This window comes from Pinus tabuliformis, chromosome 7, assembly GCF_031772625.1.
Source record: "Pinus tabuliformis cultivar Carrire ecotype Pingquan chromosome 7, CPIR1, whole genome shotgun sequence".
Lineage (NCBI taxonomy): Eukaryota > Viridiplantae > Streptophyta > Pinopsida > Pinales > Pinaceae > Pinus > Pinus tabuliformis.
The window spans coordinates 328,186,249-328,209,187 of record NC_142293.1 but is presented as its reverse complement, the minus strand read 5'-3'; the positions used below and the strand labels follow the sequence as shown (position 1 = coordinate 328,209,187).

Here is a 22,939-nt window from a genome sequence, read left to right as displayed (position 1 = left end):
ATGGTTTCAAGTTAATATTAGATTGTATTAATTTTAAACTGTAGTATTAATACATATTTTTGTATTAAATTACAGTATGAAAATAAATTAAATTACATTACTAATAATATCTTTGTAGCTCGGAGTATGTAAAGTACTGAACAAAATATATATTAGGTTTTATAATACTTTATAATATTAGATATATAATATTAAATCTTATAACATTAAGAGGCTCTAAAGATCGGAAAACGATGCTATATCAACTTGTTCTAGTATATTTGATAATCAAATAATAAATTAAAAAAAAAATTGCATGGCCGTGTACACAAAATTTTCATATCTTTCGATTTTTCTTAATTAAAAAATTAAAAATATGGGAGGTCTGTTCGGCCAAACACTCTGCTTTAATAAAGTCGATTCTCAGAGTTGCGTACATCTTCGTTGTGGACTCCCGTATGGCGTTCATAACTGAGAGATTTACACGAAACATGAAGCCATCTTTTATTCCAATGAATGCTGAAGCTTCGTATACATGTAGACGCAGACAATATTGCAATTTAAAATGAAAAACAGTGTGACAAAAGTAGATCACTTTAGTCGATTGGCTAATTTATAATTCCGCGAGTTGAGATGGTACATCATTTCCAATCAATCCGGAGTTGCAGTTATCTTACAATATGTAACCAAATATTGTGATTAAGGATTCGATGCACATTCAGGTGGAGTTGCAGAAAACCTTCCAGACTTGTCGTGACAGTAGTCGTAAATCATGTAGTTTTTGGGAACCCAATTAAGTTTACTCAGCTGCTGTTGGTTTAGACTTTCAAATTCGGATTGATCCCACCAATTGTTGGAACAGGGCGAAGAAGAGTGAGATGACACGCTGCATCCATCGACCTCACAAGATTGATAAGAGGCAATAAAGGGAGTGTCATTCCAATCTATTTTAACCTTTCCTCGGTCGGTAGCCCAATCCTCTCCATTCCAGAGGGTGGAGAGGATCCTCATGGGTCGACTATTTGGATATGGGATGCCCACACCTTCATTGTTTTTGAATACCCGGATGGGGATAGAATCAACTGAAAACCTGTTTTCACAATAGGAAATGTTGAAATTATAATTTCAACTACAGTGAACAGAACAACAGCAGCTACTTTATTCATTTGTCGTGATCCGGCGCCCCACATTTTTTCCCGATCTTTTATGTCACCGCCATTACCATATTTTCACTCTTTAATTATTTTTGAGTTCCCGAAGGATGAAGATCAGATACAGCACTACATCATTACTTCTCAACAACCATATTAATGAGCAGAACGGCTGAAACAGAAAAAGAACCATTCTCGAGCCGTAGCAGCATTTATCAGCCATAGATTTCATCACCACCGACTCAAGAAATACAGCAAAAGATAAAATCTGTTAATCATGAGCAACAGAAACTTCATCAGCAAGTTAAGGCGGTGAAGACCCTTTCCCGCACTATAAATAGAAACAAAAACAGAAGTAGAAAATAGAGGAAATAGATTGAAAGTTCTTTTGTAACACACAGCAGTGTAGAACAAGAGAGTTTTTTTTTTGTATTGCACAGCAGTGCTGAAATTTTCTGAGATAGTTGTTTTGTGGAACTGAAGCATTCCTGTTGTAATCCCTCTGTCAAGAGGAAGATGCTCTTTAGCATAATATTTTGTGAAGATCCCTCTACGTGAGGAAGACTTATTTTATCAGTTAGTTTATCGTTCATAAATAGAAGTTTCTTTTTGCCTGTTGTTGTTACACCGTAAGTCGAAAAATACTTGACGTCAAAAATCCCTGTTGCTGTTACACCGTAACTCAAAAAATACTTGACGTCAAAAATTTACGTTGCTGCAACACCACGAACAGCGTTGCTGCGACACAAGTTACAGCAACTGAAAAAAATTGTGTTGCTGCAACACCGTTTCCAGAGAACGAATTTTTCTGTTTTTCTGAGTTAAAAACAGAGTATTTTTCTGTGTCAAAAACAGAGTATTGTTTTGATTATTTTTTGATCCTGAGGCAAAGTAGAGTATTATTTTATGCTCTGTTCTTGTGTTTTTGAATTATCAGAAAACAGAGTATTACTCTCTGTTCATATTTTTGTTGTTTCAGAATTTATCAGAAAATTCTCAACAGTGGAAACAAAGGATTTTTCCACTGTATTTTGTTTGGAATAACCAGAAATTCCCAACATGGTATCAGAGTTTGTCCAGGCTCTTTGAAGACATCAAAGAAGCTGAAAGAAGATTTCTTGCTGCAGCAGATTATCCAGCAGAGCGAAAACGCTGTCAAGGTATTTTTCAGATTAGTTTTTTGTGTAGCTGCTGAAGACAATTAAGTGATTTTTTTTACAGTCGAGTATTGCAAGAATGGCCAGCACCAGCGTGGGTATGTTTAATACCCAGCTCCCATAGTTCAATGGGAAAAATTATGACTACTGGGAAATAACCATGAGAGCCCTGTTTGCCTCACAAGATTTATGGGAACTTGTTGAATATGGATTTGAAGAACCAGCAAATGAAGAAGAGTTTATTGGATTAACTCAGGCAGAGAAAGAGCTGTTGAAGAGTAATAAGAAGAAGGACTCAAAAGCCTTTGTACTTTTATATCAAGAAGTGCATGAGAGTGTGTTTTCGAGGATAGCAGCAGCCAAGACATCTAGAGAAGCATGGCAAACTCTCAAGACAGCCTATCAAGGCATGGAAAAAGTGAAGACAGCAAAACTACAGTTGCTGAGGAAAGATTTTGAGAACCTGTGTATGAAGGAGTCAGACAATATTGACTCATTCTTCACACAAGCAAATGGTTTGGTCACACAGATAAGGTCTCATGGAGAAACTCTTGAAGAAAGGAGGATTGTGGAGAAACTATTGAGGTGCCTACCCTCAAAGTTTGATGTGCGTCACCACCATAGAAGAGACAAAGGATCTCTCAAATTTTTCAGTTGTTGAACTTCATGTATCACTGATAACACATGAGCAGAGGTTGAGTAGAAATGAAAACTCATCTCTAGAGCAAGCCTTCAAGACCCAGATGTCATTTGGAAGAGGAAGAGGTCAAGGCAGAGGAAACAAGAGAGGAAGAGGCAGAACCCAATATAGAGGCGGAAGAAACAGTCCAGCAAACGTTCAAGGAAGAGGCAGCAATCCAAATCAGAACCAAGGCCATGGCAGCAGTCAACAAAGTGGACAACATCATGCTCAAGGACAAAGGTATGAAAAATACAATGTCCAATGTTATTATTGTAAAAAATATGGGCACTATGCAAATGAATGTAGGAAGAAGCAACATGATATGAGTAATAGATCTAGTGCAAATATCACTAGATAAAATATAAGTCAAGATAATGTGTTGTTAGTTTGTAATATGGCTGAAACAAACAGTGAAGATATATGGTTTCTAGATTCTGGTTGCAGCAACCATATGACAGGAAACATAGCCCTGTTTTCTGTTTTAGATCAGAGTGTGCAGTCACAAGTCACACTTGGGATTGATAGTAAAATTTCTGTTACGGGAAAAGGAGAAGTTAAAATATTTACAAAGAAAGGTGAAAAGAAAACCATAGCAGATGTCTATTATGTTCCTGGAATGAAGTGTAATCTCTTGAGTATTGGACAGCTTGTTCAGAAGGGTTACAATGTTTTCTTTAAGAATGATGTATGCACCATCATGGACAGATTACCCAGCAAACATTGTATTGCTGAAGTGAAGATGACAAGGAACAGGATGTTCCCTCTCAGAATAAGAGCAGATTTGAAAAATAAAGAAGTAGTTGCAGCAGTGACACAAGAGGCTCTCCAAAGCGTACCAAAGGATGAAAATTGGTTGTGGCATTTGAGATTTGGACATCTCAACTTTGGAGGTCTTAATTTGTTGAGTAGAAGAGGAATGGTAAGAGGATTACCATTGATAGAAAAGCCAGACAGCCTTTGTGAAGGTTGTATATTGGGAAAACAACACAGAGAAAGTTTTCCAACTGGGAAAAGCATAAGGGCAAAAGCACCTTTAAAAATTGTCCACTCAGATTTATGTGGACTGATGCAAGCTCCATCACTTGCAGGCAGCCAATATTTTCTAACATTTATTGATGACTTTACTAGAAAGACTTGGGTTTATTTTATGAAGAATAAAAGTGAAGTGTTTGAAAAATTTCAAAATTTCAAAGCACTTGTAGAAAATCAGAGTGGGCTGTGTATCAAGGTTTTGAGAACTGACAGAGGAGGTGAGTATATCTCCAAAGAATTTTTACGTTTTTGCAGAGAAAATGGAATTCATAAGCAATTTACAGAAAGGTACACCCCACAGCAAAATGGAGTTGCTGAAAGGAAAAACAGAAAAATCATGGATATGGCGAGGAGCATGTTTAAGGCAAAGCATTTGCCAAATGATTATTGGGCTGAAGCTGTACACTGTGCAGTATATATTTTGAATAGATGTCCTACAAAAGCAGTGATGAACAAAGTGCCAGAAAAAGCATGGAGTATGAAAAAGCAATGAGTCACCCACATGAAAGTTTTTGGTTGTGTGGCTTATGCACACATTCCAAATCAGCTAAGGAAGAAATTGGACAGCAAGGGGGAGAAATGTATTTTCATTGGATACAGTGAAGAATCCAAAGCTTACAGGTTATATATCCCATCCACCAAGAAGTTTTTTGTAAGCAGAGATGTTCAATTTATTGAAGAGGAAGTTTGGGATGGAAGCATAGAAAAAACAGTTAATGTTAAAAACTGTTTGTCTCATGATGATGATGATGAGGAGTTGGCTGAAACACATCCGCAAACAGCAGCACCAACAACAGAACAGCAAAAGACACCCTTGAGGAGAAATGAGAGTGCTTCTCCAAGCACACCACAAGGAGGAAATTCAAGTGCATCTACAAGCACTTGCACACCGAATGAAAGAGGTAAGAAATTCAAAAATTTAAGTGATATCTATGATGAAGGAATGAATTCCCTGTTTGATTTGTATTGTCACGTTGATGACCCTGTTCATTTCAAAGATGCAATTAAAGATAAGAAATGGATAGAAGCTATGGATGAGGAAATGAATGCCATAGAAAGAAATAAGACATGGGATTTAGTTGATCTACCAAAAGGTAAAGAAGTCATTGGAGTTAAATGGGTCTACAAGACCAAGAGTAATGTTAAAGGAAAGAGAGAAAGGCATAAGGCAAGACTTGTTGTCAAGGGATACAAGCAGCAGTATGGGAGAGATTATGAGGATACTTTCGCACCAGTTGCAAGAATGGAAACAGTAAGAGCAGTGTTGTCCATAGCACCACAAAACAAATGGAAAGTTTACTAAATGGACGTGAAGTCAGCATTCTTGAATGGAGTATTAATGGAAGAGGTTTACATCGAGCAACCTCTAGGCTATGAGAAGAAAGGCCAAGAGCACAAAGTCTGCAGATTGAAAAAAGCTCTTTATGGGCTGAAGCAAGCGCCAAGAGCGTGGTACAGTAGGATAGATTCCTATCTACTAGAGAACGGATTTGAGAAGTGTGAGGGAGAACCCACTGTTTACATCAAAGAAAAGGACTGTAAAATTTTAATTGTTGTGTTATATGTTGATGATGTGATTTTTACAGGTAATGATGACTACCTCATTGAAAATTTCAAATCAGTCATGAAAGAAGAATTTGAGATGACTGACATGGGTTTGCTGAGATACTTCTTAGGAATAGAAGTAGATCAAAATGAAAATGGAATTTTTATTTCACAAGCAAAATATGTAAATGAAGTGTTGAGAAGATTTAACATGCAGGACAGCAAGGCAGTAATCACTCCCACAGTGATGGGATTAAAACTCAACAAAGAAGACAACATCAAAGATTTTGACCCTAGTGTGTACAAGAGCATAGTTGGCAGCCTCATGTATTTGACTGCAACTAGGCCAGACATAATGCATGCTGTTAGTTTAATTTCCAGATTCATGGAGAAGCCAAAAGAAACACATTGGCAGGCAGCAAAGAGAATTCTGAGGTATGTTAAAGGTACAAAGAGTTATGGCATATTTTATACTGTTTCAGAATGTTCAGATTTAGTTGGATACACAGATAGTGATTGGGCTGGAAGTGTAGATGACCAGAAAAGCACATCTGGTTACATTTTTCACATAGGTTCAGGAGCCATTTCATGGGCTTCCAAGAAACAACCAATTGTGGCATTGTCTACAGCAGAAGTAGAGTATGTGACAACTACAGCAGCAACATGTCAAGCAGTTTGGATGAGGAGAATGTTGAGAAGTCTATTCCAGGAGCAGGAAACAACAACAATTATTTTTTGTGACAATAGCTCAGTTATTGCATTATCCAAGAACTCTGTATTCCACAAGAGAACAAAACACATAGACGCAAAGTTTCACTACATCAGAGAATTGGTGAACAATGGAGAAATCATTTTACAACATTGCAGGACTTAGGAACAGGTTGCGGATATTCTGACAAAGCCATTGGATCAGAAAAGTTTTAAGTTTTTAAGGAAACTTCTGGGTATGACTGATAACCCAGCAGTTGAAATTAAAGGGGAGTGTTGAAATTATAATTTCAACTGTAGTGAACAGAACAACAGCAGCTACTTTATTCATTTGTCGTGATCCGGCGCCCCACATTTTTTCCCGATCTTTTATGTCACTGCCATTACCATCTTTTCACTCTTTAATTATTTTTGAGTTCCCGAAGGATGAAGATTAGATACAGCACTACATCATTACTTCTCAACAACCATATTAATGAGCAGAACGGCTGAAACAGAAAAAGAACCATTCTCGAGTCGTAGCAGCATTTATTAGCCATAGATTTCATCACCATTGACTCAAGAAATACAGCAAAAGATCAAATCTGTTAATCATGAGCAACATAAACTTCATCAGCAAGTTAAGGCGGTGAAGACCCTTTCCCGCACTATAAATAGAAACAAAAACAGAAGTAGAAAATAGAGGAAATAGATTGAAAGTTCTTTTGTAACACACAGCAGTGTAAAACAAGAGAGTTTTTTTTTTGTATTGCACAGCAGTGCTGAAATTTTCTGAGATAGTTGTTTTGTAGAACTGAAGCATTCCTGTTGTAATCCCTCTGTCAAGAGGAAGATGCTCTTTAGCATAATATTTTGTGAAGATCCCTCTACGTGAGGAAGACTTATTTTATCAGTTAGTTTATCGTTCATAAATAGAAGTTTCTTTTTGCCTGTTGTTGTTACACCGTAAGTCGAAAAATACTTGACGTCAAAAATCCCTGTTGCTGTTACACCGTAACTCAAAAAATACTTGACGTCAAAAATTTACGTTGCTGCAACACCACGAACAACGTTGCTACAACACAAGTTACAACAACTGAAAAAAAATTGTGTTGCTGCAACACCGTTTCCAGAGAACGAATTTTTCTGTTTTTCTGAGTTAAAAACAGAGTATTTTTTTGTGTCAAAAACAGAGTATTATTTTGATTAGTTTTTGATCCTGAGGCAAAGTAGAGTATTATTTTATGCTCTGTTCTTGTGTTTTTGAATTATCAGAAAACAGAGTATTACTCTCTGTTCATATTTTTGTTGTTTCAAAATTTATCATAAAATTCTCAACAGTGGAAACAGAGGATTTTTCCACTGTATTTTGTTTGGAATAACCAAAATTTCCCACATGGTATCAGAGCTTGTCCAGGCTCTTTGAAGACATCAAAGAAGCTGAAAGAAGATTTCTTGCTGCAACAGATTATCCAGCAAAGCGAAAACGCTGTCAAGGTATTTTTCAGATTAGTTTTTTGTGTAGCTGCTGAAGACAATTAAGTGATTCTTTTACAGTCGAGTATTGCAAGAATGGCCAGCACCAGCGTGGGTATGTTTAATACCCAGCTCCCACAGTTCAATGGGAAAAATTATGACTACTGGGCAATAACCATGAGAGCCCTGTTTGCCTCACAAGATTTATGGGAACTTGTTGAATATGGATTTGAAGAACCAGCAAATGAAGAAGAGTTTATTGGACTAACTCAGGCAGAGAAAGAGCTGTTGAAGAGTAATAAGAAGAAGGAATCAAAAGCCTTTGTACTTTTATATCAAGCAGTGCATGAGAGTGTGTTTCCGAGGATAGCAGCAGCCAAGACATCCAGAGAAGCATGGCAAACTCTCAAGACAGCCTATCAAGGCATGGAAAAAGTGAAGACAACAAAACTACAGTTGTTGAGGAAAGATTTTGAGAACCTGCGTATGAAGGAGTCAGACAATATTGACTCATTCTTCACACAAGCAATTGGTTTGGTCACACAGATAAGGTCTCATGGAGAAACTCTTGAAGAAAGGAGGATTGTGGAGAAACTATTGAGGTGCCTACCCTCAAAGTTTGATGTGATTGTCACCACCATAGAAGAGACAAAGGATCTCTCAAATTTTTCAGTTGATGAACTTCATGCATCACTGATAACACATGAGCAGAGGTTGAGTAGAAATGAAAACTCATCTCTAGAGCAAGTCTTCAAGACCCAAATGTCATTTGGAAGAGGAAGAGGTCAAGGCAGAGGAAACAAGAGAGGAAGAGGCAGAACCCAATATAGAGGCGGAAGAAACAGTCCAGCAAACGTTCAAGGAAGAGGCAGCAATCCAAATCAGAACCAAGGCCATGGCAGCAGTCAACAAAGTGGAAAACATCATGCTCAAGGACAAAGGTATGAAAAATACAATGTCCAATGTTGTTATTGTAAAAAATATGGGCACTATGCAAATGAATGTAGGAAGAAGCAGCATGATATGAGTAATAGATCTAGTGCAAATATCACTAGATAAAATATAAGTCAAGATAATGTGTTGTTAGTTTGTAATATGGCTGAAACAAACAGTGAAGATATATGGTTTCTAGATTCTGGTTGCAGCAACCATATGACAGGAAACATAGCCCTGTTTTTTGTTTTAGATCAGAGTGTGCAGTCACAAGTCACACTTGGGATTGATAGTAAAATTTCTGTTACGGGAAAAGGAGAAGTTAAAATATTTACAAAGAAAGGTGAAAAGAAAACCATAGCAGATGTCTATTATGTTCCTGGAATGAAGTGTAATCTCTTGAGTATTGGACAGCTTGTTCAGAAGGGTTACAATGTTTTCTTTAAGAATGATGTATGCACCATCATGGACAGATTACCCAGTAAACGTTGTATTGCTGAAGTGAAGATGACAAGGAACAGGATGTTCCCTCTCAGAATAAGAGCAGATTTGAAAAATAAAGAAGTAGTTGCAGCAGTGACACAAGAGGCTCTCCAAAGCGTACCAAAGGATGAAAATTGGTTGTGGCATTTGAGATTTGGACATCTCAACTTTGGAGGTCTTAATTTGTTGAGTAGAAGAGGAATGGGAAGAGGATTACCATTGATAGAAAATCCAGACAGCCTTTGTGAAGGTTGTATATTGGGAAAACAACATAGAGAAAGTTTTCCAACTGGGAAAAGCATAAGGGCAAAAGCACCTTTAGAAATTGTCCACTCAGATTTATGTGGACCGATGCAAGCTCCATCACTTGCAGGCAGCCAATATTTTCTAACATTTATTGATGACTTTACTAGAAAGACTTGGGTTTATTTTATGAAGAATAAGAGTGAAGTGTTTAAAAAATTTCAAAATTTCAAAGCACTTGTAGAAAATCAGAGTGGGCTGAGTATCAAGGTTTTGAGAACTGACAGAGGAGGTGAGTATATCTCCAAAGAATTTTTACGTTTTCGCAGATAAAATGGAATTCATAAGCAATTTACAGAAAGGTACACCCCGCAGCAAAATGGAGTTGCTGAAAGGAAAAACAGAACAATCATGGATATGGCGAGGAGCATGTTGAAGGCAAAGCATTTGCCAAATGATTATTGGGTTGAAGCTGTATACTGTGCAATATATATTTTGAATAGATGTCCTACAAAAGCAGTGATGAACAAAGTGCCAGAAGAAGCATGGAGTAGGAAAAAGCAAGGAGTCACCCACATGAAAGTTTTTGGTTGTGTGGCTTATGCACACATTCCAGATCAGCTAAGGAAGAAATTGGACAGCAAAGGGGAGAAATGTATTTTCATTGGATACAGTGAAGAATCCAAAGCTTACAGGTTATATATCCCATCCACCAAGAAGTTTTTTGTAAGCAGAGATGTTCAATTTATTGAAGAGGAAGCTTGGGATGGAAGCATAGAGAAAACAGTTAATGTTAAAAAATGTTTGTCTCATGATGATGATGATGAGGAGTTGGCTGAAACACATCCCCAAACAGCAGCACCAACAACAGAACAACAAAAGACACCCTTGAGGAGAAATGAGAGTGCTTCTCCAAGCACACCACAAGGAGGAAATTCAAGTGCATCTACAAGCACTTGCACACCGAATGAAAGAGGTAAGAAATTCAAAAATTTAAGTGATATTTATGATGAAGGAATGAATTCCCTGTTTGCTTTGTATTGTCACGTTGATGACCCTGTTCATTTCAAAGATGCAATTAAAGATAAGAAATGGATAGAAGCTATGGATGAGGAGATGAATGCCATAGAAAGAAATAAGACATGGGATTTAGTTGATCTACCAAAAGGTAAAGAAGTCATTGGAGTTAAATGGGTCTACAAGACCAAGAGTAATGCTGAAGGAAAGATAGAAAGGCATAAGGCAAGACTTGTTGTCAAGGGATACAAGCAGCGGTATGGGAGAGATTATGAGGAGACTTTCGCACCAGTTGCAAGAATGGAAACAGTAAGAGTAGTGTTGTCCATAGCAGCACAAAACAAATGGAAAGTTTACCAAATGGACGTGAAGTCAGCATTCTTGAATGGAGTATTAATGGAAGAGGTTTACATCGAGCAACCTCTAGGCTATGAGAAGAAAGGCCAAGAGCACAAAGTCTGCAGATTGAAAAAAGCTCTTTATGGGTTGAAGCAAGCGCCAAGATTGTGGTACAGTAGGATAGATTCCTATCTACTGGAGAACGGATTTGAGAAGTGTGAGGGAGAACCCACTGTTTACATCAAAGAAAAGGACTGTAAAATTTTAATTGTTGTGTTATATGTTGATGATGTGATTTTTACAGGTAATGATGACTACCTCATTGAAAATTTCAAATCAGTCATGAAAGAATAATTTGAGATGACTGACATGGGTTCACTGAGATACTTCTTAGGAATAGAAGTAGATCAAAATGAAAATGGAATTTTTATTTCACAAGCAAAATATGTAAATGAAGTGTTGAGAAGATTTAACATGCAGGACAACAAGGCAGCAATCACTCCCACAGTGATGGGATTAAGTCTCAGCGAAGAAGACATCAGCAAAGATTTTGACCCTAGTGTGTACAAGAGCATAGTTGGCAGCCTCATGTATTTGACTGCAACTAGGCCAGACATAATGTATGTTGTTAGTTTAATTTCCAGATTCATGGAGAAGCCAAAAGAAACACATTGGCAGGCAACAAAGAGAATTCTGAGGTATGTTAAAGGTACAAAGAGGTATGGCATATTTTATACTGTTTCAGAATGTTCAGATTTAGTTGGATACACAGATAGTGATTGGGCTGGAAGTGTAGATGACCAGAAAAGCACATCTGGTTACATTTTTCACATAGGTTCAGGAGCCATTTCATGGGCTTCCAAGAAACAACCAATTGTGGCATTGTCTACAGCAGAAGCAGAGTATGTGGCAGCTACAATAGCAACATGTCAAGCAGTTTGGATGAGGAAAATGTTGAGAAGTCTATGCCAAGAGCAGGAAACAACAACAGTTATTTTTTGTGACAATAGCTCAGCTATTGCATTATCCAAGAACTCTGTATTCCACATGAGAACAAAACACATAGACACAAAGTTTCACTACATCAGAGAATTGGTGAACAATGGAGAAATCATTTTACAACATTGCAGGACTCAGGAACATGTTGCGGATATTCTGACAAAGCCATTGGATCAGAAAATTTTTGAGTTTTTAAGGAAACTTCTGGGTATGACTGATAACCCAGCAGTTGAAATTAAAGGGGAGTGTTGAAATTATAATTTCAACTGTAGTGAACAGAACAACAGCAGCTACTTTATTCATTTGTCGTGATCCGGCGCCCCACATTTTTTCCCGATCTTTTATGTCACCGCCATTACCATATTTTCACTCTTTAATTATTTTGGAGTTCCCGAAGGATGAAGATCAGATACAACACTACATCATTACTTCTCAACAACCATATTAATGAGCAGAACGGCTGAAACAGAAAAAGAACCATTCTCGAGCCGTAGCAGCATTTATCAGCCATAGATTTCATCACCACCGACTCAAGAAATACAGCAAAAGATCAAATCTGTTAATCATGAGCAACAAAAACTTCATGAGCAAGTTAAGGTGGTGAAGACCCTTTCCCGCACTATAAATAGAAACAAAAACAGAAGTAGAAAATAGAGGAAATAGATTGAAAGTTCTTTTGTAACAAACAGCAGTGTAGAACAAGAGAGTTTTTTTTTTTTGTATTGCACAGCAGTGCTGAAATTTTCTGAGATAGTTGTTTTGTGGAACTGAAGCGTTCCTGTTGTAATCCCTCTGTCAAGAGGAAGATGCTCTTTAGCATAATATTTTGTTTAGATCCCTCTACGTGAGGAAGACTTATTTTATCAGTTAGTTTATCGTTCATAAATAGAAGTTTCATTTTGCCTGTTGTTGTTACACCGTAAGTCGAAAAATACTTGACGTCAAAAATCCATGTTGTTGTTACACCGTAACTCAAAAAATACTTGACGTCAAAAATTTACGTTGCTGCAACACCACGAACAACATTGCTGCGACACAAGTTATAGCAACTGAAAAAAAACTGTGTTGCTGCAAGACCGTTTCCAAAGAATGAATTTTTCTGTTTTTCTGAGTTAAAAACAGAGTATTTTTCTGTGTCAAAAACAGAATATTATTTTGATTAGTTTTTTATCCTGAGGCAAAGAAGAGTATTATTTTATGCTCTGTTCTTGTGTTTTTGAATTATCAAAAAACAAAGTATTACTCTCTGTTCATATTTTTGTTGTTTCAGAATTTATCAGAAAATTCTCAACAGTGGAAACAGAGGATTTTTCCACTGTATTTTGTTTGGAATAACTAGAAATTCCCGTCAGGAAATACATATATCTTAAGAAATGCTGAAAATTCTAAATACAACTTCTAAATGAGGTCAGTCGAAGCACATACATGATTTGTTTGTGGTTCCAAAGAATTGAATAGTTATAGAAGTCTGCTGTGGGATCAAACCACAGATGAAGTCTTTGTTCTCTATTCCCAACTCCACTTGCAAACACGTTGGTCTGAAAAATGTAAGGATTTCCCGGAAGGTTTCCCAAAAATTCAAAGTCGAGTTTGTCATGAGAAGAAGCTTCGGACGACATCTGAATGCAAAATACTGACATTACTATATTGCGTATTATCGAAACTATGACCGGTCTGGCTGCAATCTTGAAATTTAAAATATGGATCTCAGGAATTGAGTTTATGTACAGTCAACTGATAATAAATAATTCTGCAAGATTTCGTTCTTGAGAGAAAATAGGTGCTTATATAATACGAGGTAACCGTTCCAGCAGAATTCCCTGAGATCAGCTTAATTCTCATGCTCACTCTGCCGAATAGTTATTCCTTTTTGGACTGAAAACCAGAACCTAGAGAAACAAAAATCGTTATTATAAACATCCATACAATATTAAATGTAGGATGTCCTTAAAAATGAAATACTTTAATTACCTGAGATTTGATCCATAGTGAGCTGCGCCGTTTGGCCATTGTTCAACAACTTAACTGTACCCCATGAGATATTGAAATTGTCATTGATGTTGGAAGCCTCTATCGAGAAGAGAACAAGAAGGAGAAGTGAAGTTATATATGCCAACTCTTGTAAATATCTTCGAAATACTAAAAGACTTGCACCGCTCTTCATTGCCGATGGTGGAATTGAGTGACTCAAATATTGCCTCTTTTTTGGCAGCAGAGTTCTGACAGGAGCGAACACCCTACACTATTCATATATGCATCTAATTTTTTTATATGCAATCAAATGAATGACATCATAGAGCACTGTCTTCATTTCTGGATTACTCGAATTTAAATTTCTATCGTTATCTAGATAATTGTATCTAATTTATCGATCCTTGACATTATTCATTTCCATGTCATAATTTCAGGTGCCTATGGATTATCTGGTTCTATAACTTTGACCACTAAACTAAATTATGATAACTTCAACCACCCAATATTCCCATATAATGAGTATCATTGGACGCTAGCTTTTGTGCCTACCAAGAATCTTGAGAAGGTTCATACTAAACTTCCGTGAACGTAATACATGAGCATGGCAGATCTGTATGTCCCCATAGAAATACATGAGCATGGCAGATCTGTGTGTCCCCATAGACAACCGTAGCATGTTTAAGAATTCCGAGTATCAAGTGCAAGAGGATAAAATGGTAGCATGTCTCATTCACTAATAAAATGTATCTTTAATAATTGTTTGATGATTTGTCATATCTAACAACTCTTCGCACGCCCAGTACTTGTATGTTTCATCTACTTTGGAGTTTCGGTGCAGCGCCATATTTTGCAGTGTCATACAAATTGACTTGTAAAGGCAACAATTAATGAAGGAAGAGGGATGTAAGGTAACAATGATGAGAAAAGTTTCGTTTGGCCAGTACCAGTATCATGTATGTTTCACCTACTTTCGGGGTTTTGATGCAGCACCGTGTTTTGCAGTGTCATAGGATTGACTTCGAAAGTTTATTATGGAATTAAAAACAATGGTGAATAAGTTTTCTCATTAATGAATATGGATAATAAGAATATTCTGTTTGAGAATAGTGTTATTAATGTTATCTTTGCCATTTGAATATTTCTAAAATATTATGGAGAAAAATAAAGTAAATTTAAAAACATTTTATAATTTATATTTTTAAAATTGAAAATGTTTTTTTAAAGATAGAAAGTTGGTTTTGTTTTGTTTTTTTGTTTCTTGTTTTTAAGAAATGTTTTCATTGTTTGTGAATAAATATTTAATGGAAAATAAGATACTTCTTAATATTTTCTTTAACTCCAATCAAAATCATATGTGGCTAAAGCTAAATAGCATATAGATGTAGTTTTGGCCAAATCATTGGAAAAAAAAAAAATATGTTACTTGAAGATAATATGAATAATATTATTACATCTAAATTTAAGAAGAAATCCTACTGCAATAAAAAATTAGAAAATAAAATAAAATTATAATGCTACAAGGAAATCATTAACCCTAATATAGAAAATGAAAATGATCTTTATGTTTTTGTAGTTTAAAGTAAATCAACATTACTAAATTAAAATTGGATAATTTCCAAAATGTCATAGATTAAATTCTTGTATTTGTAACACTAAAAAAATTAAAGATAAAAATCATTTTATCTTAAAATACAGTAAATACACCACTATTTCAAAAAAATATTTATTACAGTATCCATCTTCTTTCTAACCATTTATCTCATCAAAACAGTATTAACAAAGAAATACTTTTATTTTTTATTTTTTAAAAATAACTAGAATTTTATATTTATATAAAATCTACCAGTAAAACACAATAGTTACATCAAAAGGGAAAGATTCTCACCATAACAATGATGTCTCATTCACTAATAAAATATATCTTTAATAATGCTCACAGAAATACTTTTGTTTTTTATTTTTTAAAAATAACTAGAATTTTGTATTAATAGAAAATATACTTTTATTTTTTATTTTTTAAAAATAACTAGAATTTGTATTAATGGAAAATCTACCTGTACAACACAATAGTTACATCAAAAGGGAAAGATTCTCACTGTAACAATGATCTGTCATTCACTAATAAAATATATCTTTAATAATGCTTTGATGATCCATCATATCCAACCCTTCTTATCTTGTCCAATACTTGTATGTTTCAATAACTTTTGAGGGTTTCTATGCAACGCCATGCTTTGCAGCGTCATACGGATTGAATAACGATCGAACGCCCAGTAATTGCAATTGTATGCTTCATCTACTTTTCAGTTTTGATGCAATCGCCATACTGTGCAGTGTCATACGATTGAATTATAAGTTAACAATGAGGGAAGAGTGTTCGTTTTGATGCAGCGCCATACTTTGCAGTGTCATACGATTGAATTATAAGTTAACAATGATAGAAGAGTGTAACACCCATTGGTGCTCTAACATTTATTTTTACAAAGTTTTACTTATTTAGCGTCAATTTTATTTTCATATTAATCTAGAATGTAAAAATTAACATTTACTTTTACAAAGTTTTACTTATTTAGCGTCAATTTTATTTTCATATTAATCTAGAATGTAAAATTATTAGGATGTAAAGCCAGAATATGTGTTGTTAATGATTAATTTAAAGAATTTGTTCAATTTTTTAAAAAACTGAAGAATCAGTTAATCCCTGAAAGAGTTATAAGCAGTTTTCCCATTTTTTCTTTGAAAAGGGGAAAGGACAAAACCCTGGGGGGTTGGAAAAAATCAATCAAGGAAAGAATACTGTTGTGAATGGTTTCATCCTAGAGTTCGACAAAATAGCCAGTGAGAATAAGACCTTGGGCAACAGCCGAGAGGTACGAGACTTGAGGCTAGACATAGTCTAGACGCCCAAGGTACCAAGATGTTTAGCCATTGTCAGGAGCTAGAACAGCTCAGAGGGGGAACTCTGGACGTAATTGTCAGGTCCATGGTTGGGTGGTAAAACTTTGCAAAAAAAGATAAACACACACATGGCTGATAAGTAAAGCAAGAAATAGATAAATAGAAATCCTATATTTATTAAGTATTAGTAGGTGAGCGATTCTCTGCTCTACTTTATGAATTGAACATATTAATATGTTAAAGAAATGAATAGTATGAATAGGCAAATTGTCATCATTTATAATCTCAATACAGTAAATTAGTTACCAATATTAGTGCTTCAAAGGAAAATAAAGTGACGAAATTAGTTTCATCTACTGAACAAAATACTCTAATCATTCCAAGCTTTAAGTAAAAGATTCATTTTCGTGGAAGATTAGTTAATTTGTATTATTCTCTAATATCATTTAAGGCACTGTAAATTCTATTAGACTGTGGATACATTTCAACTGAAAACTGTATCGAATAAAACCTGAATCTTGATAGGTGTTTATACAAACCATTTTAATAAAAAAATACACATGAGAAGGATAACTGTAGAGTTCATCTACGATGGATAATTTAATGAGATCTACTTCTTAGCTATTATAGTATCTAACTGAAATAATCTGTCTCAATAAAAGTCGTTAACCTTAATCTATAACCATAAAACATAGAAAAGGACCAATTATTTTAAATATCATGCATCTGTATAGTTATAAGTTGAATAATTACTTAAGTAGCCAACCCCATTTCGGGAAAGCACCTGATGGTGAACCATTTGGAAAAAGAACAAAGAAAACATTTGAATGTGCAAATACAATTCGATATTCAAGTGTTGGATGCGAACTGCATGCATAAGTTCTGAGAGCAAATTATCAATATAATTGTTGGACGAAAGTGTGGGCACAAGCGTCCCCCATTCCCCTATTCTATAATAAGTTTAAAGCCCTTACATCTTCTGCACAGCCCTGAGGCTTCGGCTGTGCAAGTCACTGAATAAGTTAAGAAATGTAAGCTTAACTTTCCTCCAGATAAGACCGGAGTTGCCACCAAGGATTCGCCAGAGAATAAAACAGGAACCAACCTGAAATCGAAGATTTAACTAGGTTACAATGTAGTGCCACACCGAGAAATGGTCGATAGAAGGTATGAAAAACCCTGCAATGGAATATACCTGTAAACAATTAGAGCGTTAGAATAAGTCTGAGAAGAAACATAAGGATTATTGTATAGAAAGACAAAGTCTGAGAGGCAAGCTTACTTGAAGGCAGGGTGGTCGAACAACCATAGCACACTGCACCTACAAATCACATTTTAGCATATCAATTCATCGAATAATCAAAGACCCTTGTATGAATTCAAGTGCGGGCCTGTTTACCTTACCTCAGGATGAAGGGTGGAGGCCTTGATGCATTAATCCTGAACGATGAAACTGCCATTAACAGTCCCACTTGTGCAGAAGCCAAACCGAGGGTTTCTTCAGAGCATATCTGGTAGAACATATACAGAAGAAATAGCAACTCAAAGTACTAAGGTCGAAAACAAGTTTAAGTTTACATGTAGGCCAGTGGAAGCCTTTTTCGCCATTTTCGACATCCTGTTACCTGCTGTTGCAGAGCCACAACTCTCTCATCTCGGTGCAAACCAAATGAACTCTATCTCACAGGAATTGCAATAATCTACCACTTTCAAAACCCAATTCCCGTGACCGTGGATCTTCTTGGATCCTACGGTGGAGGGTTTGCTAGGTCTTGGGGTTCGAGGTTAGCTTGAACATTTTCTTAAATGCAAGACTGTAAAGTCAGTATGATGTCGAACAGAGATGACAGAAAGAGGCCTCGCGGCTCTCCCGCCTTAAAGGAGGGCGCCACCCAATGCATGCTAATGTGGGAGATATCAAGTGAATTATACAAATGTACACTATGGCTGCTGTGTACCGCAACCTTAATCAATGGTCCAATTAAACGAAATTCAATTAAATAATGAATATACCATAGTAGTCCTAAGGTTTTCATTTCGCAGTTGAGTTAGGGTTAACGCATACAGTCCTTAGGTCATCAATCCAAGTATGGTTAGTTTTATTAAATAAATATATATATATATATATATATATATATATAACATTCATGTGGTTAGGTCGTTACAAATGGTATCGGAGCGACAGGTTCGCACACTGAGACCTATGGGCTCAATATATACACCTTTAGACATGAAAAACAAAAGAAATATATGTATATGTATATAAAAATGAAATATGCCTGTGTATAATTAGTAATACTAACCAGGTAAGTGTAAATATGTACACAGAGACAAAAGACAACACCAAGAACAAAAATGCACGGAGACCCTAGAATACCACACCAGCCAGAAGTGCCTTATGTGGAGGCCAACCCAGACATATGGATACAGTTGGGAGAAGAATCCTCACAAGCCAATGCTGCTTTGCTTTAAAAATTGCAACAACTGCGTGTAGAAATGATGAATTTAAGGACTCACAACAAACGACTAAGACAAGAATAGGGAAAGATCCTTAAAAGCGTGTCTGACCAACATAATCAATGAGGACCAGATCCCAATACGGAGAATAGGGAGAAGACTCTAATAGCCCATCATGACAACGATAATGTCGAGTGAGTAGAAGGACATAAGGAGGATGAGGAAGGGTGTTCGGATAATGTTTCCGACCAAAGAAGGTCCAAACTACAGAAAATGGAAATATAAGGTGAGTTTAAAAAAATAAATCTGTCACTGTTCGAAGGAGAATCTGAAAAAGCAGCTGAGCCATGGTTGATCTACATGGGTAAATATTTTTATATTTATGAATATACTGACAAACTTAAAGCACAACTAACAGTTTACCAATTACGAGGAAAGGCCACCCTCTAGTGGGAAGAAATTAAAACTCTGAGGAAGATTAACGAGGAACAAGTAACGTGGCAAGAATTCCAGAAACATTTTAAAGATAAATATCTAACTGAACGTTACTATGATGAAAAGGAAAAGGAGTTCCATGAGTTAAGGTTGGGAGCCTTGACCATGGATGAGTATGTAAAACTGTTTACATCCCTGTTGCGATACGTTCCGTATATACAGGAGGAAAAAGCTAAAATTCAGTGGTTTATTAGCAGTTAACCCAACTTCATGAAGGAAAAATTAGAATTCGATTATCCTAGAACAATGGACGATGCAGTATAAAAGGTCTGCATCTGTTATCAACAGATGAAACAAAAAAATGAAGGACCCAAAGGAGACATTGGCAAGAAAATGAGGAACTTACCACCAAATAGGAAACCGAAATTCATACATGGAAGAAATAATCAGTAGAGAACTTTTGGAAAATTTGCAAGAAATCCGCCCAGAGCTCAGACATACACCGAGAATAGACAGCCAGAGGGGGTTAGCAAAATTGCTACTGACCAGCTGCCAAAGCCGCCACTGCAATATTGGGGATGCGGGGAAGCACATTATTACAAGAACTACCCGCACAAAGCTCGAACTGAACAACTTTTGAACATGCAAGAAGCCTCCACAATGGGAGATATCGCAAGGAGCATGCCTAGAATTAATGTTGCCTTGGACGATCATCAAGTGGAATATCAGCCCACGATGATGGAATGTGAAGGTAAGATTGCTGATCAATCTGTTTATGTTTTATTTGATCCAGGTGCTAGCTTAAGCTACATTAGTCCTAAAGTGGTAGAGAAATGTTAGCTGTAAAATAGTAAATTTAAGAAGTCTTGGCTAGTTCAACTAACCACCGGAACAAAAAGGTGTCTACAAAAACATAAAATTTCCCTATAACAGTTTCAGGACAACCCATCCATGTCAACCTGAACATCCTTCCCCTAGGTTCGTATGATGTATTAATAGGGATGAACTGGTTGGAAGGTGGTTGGTCCCTGGTGGATTGCAAAGAAAAATCTGTAAGTTATCTTACCGAGTCAGGGCAACGAAAAGAAATTCAAGGAATCAAGAAAAACATAAAATTATGCCCTACTACAGCCAACCATCTTGAAAGATGCATAAGGAAGGGGTGTCAGATTTATGTTGTCCAAGTAGGGTACAACAATGAAAAAAATAAGATGACCTCTTTAGAGAATATTCCTATAATTCAAGATTTCGTGGACGTATTTCCTTAATCCATCCCTGGATTGTTGCCAAGGCATGATATCGATTTTACCATTGAACGAGTGCTTAGAGTAGCCCTTGTTTCGAAAGCTCCCTACTGCATGAGCATTCCTGAGTTAACAAAACTCAAAATGCAGCTTCAGGAACTGTTAGATAAAGGATACATTTGCCCTAGTGTGTCCCCTTGGGGAGCCCCTGTGCTGTTTGTACAAAAGAAGGATGGAACATTAAGTTTATGCATTGATTATCGTCAGCTAAATAAGCTGACCATCAAGAATAAGTACCATTTACCTCGTATCGAAGATTTATTTGATCAAGTGCAGGGAGTTAGCGTGTTTTCAAAAATCGACTTAAGGTCTAGTTACACCAGATCAGAATAAACGATGAAGACATCTGTAGAACCGCATTCCGAACTCGTTATGGACATTACGAGTTGTGGTACTGCCTTTCAGCCTTACCAATGCTCCAACCACTTTTATGAGTCTGATGCACAACATTTTCCAGCCATTTCTAAATAAATGTGTACTGATTTTTATTGGCGATATACTAATCTATTCAAAAAATCAGGAAGAACAGGAGCAACACTTGAAAACAGTATTGCAGAATTTGCAAGATAACCAGTTGTGTGCAAATTTTAGCAAGTGTGATTTTTATAAAAGTCAAATCCAATACCTAGGCCATGTTATATCAGCAGAATGAATAGCAGCGGATCCAGAAATATCAAAACTACTACGGAATGGACCACGCCAAAAAATGTTGCTGACATAAGATCCTTCTTGGGCCTCGTAAGGTATTACCACTGATTTATTAAAAGCTTTTCAAAACTAGCTTTTTTGATGACCTCTCTACAGAAAAAGGGGTGTACCTTCCTCTGGATAGCAGAATGCTAGAAAAGTTTTGAGCAGCTGAAACAACTACTCACTTTTGCACCGGTGCTAAAGGTAGAAGATCCAGAAAAGTCATTTGTGGTATGTATAGACGCGAGTAACAAAGGCGTCGATGGTGTTTTAACACAAGAAGGAAAGGTCATAGCCTATGAATCATGTAAACTAAAGGATTATGAAAAACGATACTCAGCATATGATCTAGAATTGACCACAATAGTACACACGCTCAAGATGTGGTGGCATTATCTCCTAGGGAAGAAATTTATGTTATTAATGGATCGCAGTAGTCTTACCAACTTCTTTAACCATTCTAGTTTAAATGATCGGCAGGCCAGATGGACCACATTCTTAAGTGAATTCGACTTTGACATGAAGCACCTCAATGGGAAGGAGAACCGGGTTGCAGATGTGTTAAGCAGAAAAATACATTGCATATATGAAGTGCAATACAACCAAGTGAAATCTAACTTGCCAGGAGGTCATCCGAGAAGCATCCCTCAAGGACCTAGAATATGCATTCCTTTAGAAGCAAGCCTCAGAAGCTCAGGCGAAAGGGAAAAAATTTGATTATGGTATTAATCTCGACAAAATGCAAACATTTAGAAACAAAATATATATTCCCAACCAGAATTCTTTCAAGAAATTATTATTGGATGAATTCCATAAAAATCCTTATGCCGCTCACCCAGGATACCAGAAACTATTTTCTGTGATCAAGAAAAGTTATTTCTGGCCAGGTTTAAGGAAAGACGTGGTTGAATATTTATCCAAATGCTTAGAGTGCCAATTGGTGAAAGTAGAACATCAACATCCTACTAGTTTGCTACAACCACTGCCCATTTTGGAGTGGAAATGGGAGACGATCACCCTAGACTTTATTACCAAGTTACCTCGTATGAAGAAACAACATGACTCAATTATGGTTGTGGTGGATAAGTTGAGCAAGATTGCTCATTTCATACCCGTAAATTCCACCTACAAGACAGTGGAGATCACAAAAATATTTATGAGGGAAATCTTCCGACTACATGGGATACCCTGAGTAGTAATTTCTAACAGGGATGTCAAATTCACATCCATATTTTGGAAGACCCTCTTTACTGGGTTAGGAACTCAGATTCAATTCAGTAGTTCCTACCATCCCCAAACAGATGGCCAGACAGAGCGAGTGAATCATGTTCTGGAAGACATGTTGAGGATGTTTGTAATGCAACAACCACATAAGTGGGAGGAGTACCTCCACTTGGTATAGTTCGCCTACAATAATGGACATCATGAATCATTGAGGATGAGCCCCTTTGAGGTGTT

The 22,939-nt window shown here is 36.4% G+C and overlaps 1 pseudogene; it reads right to left on the bottom strand.

The window, feature by feature from the left end:
- Positions 1-678: 678 nt before the first annotated feature.
- Positions 679-13,887, bottom strand: LOC149247268 (xyloglucan endotransglucosylase/hydrolase protein 24-like; annotated as a pseudogene).
- Between the last annotated feature and the right edge of the window lie 9,052 nt (positions 13,888-22,939).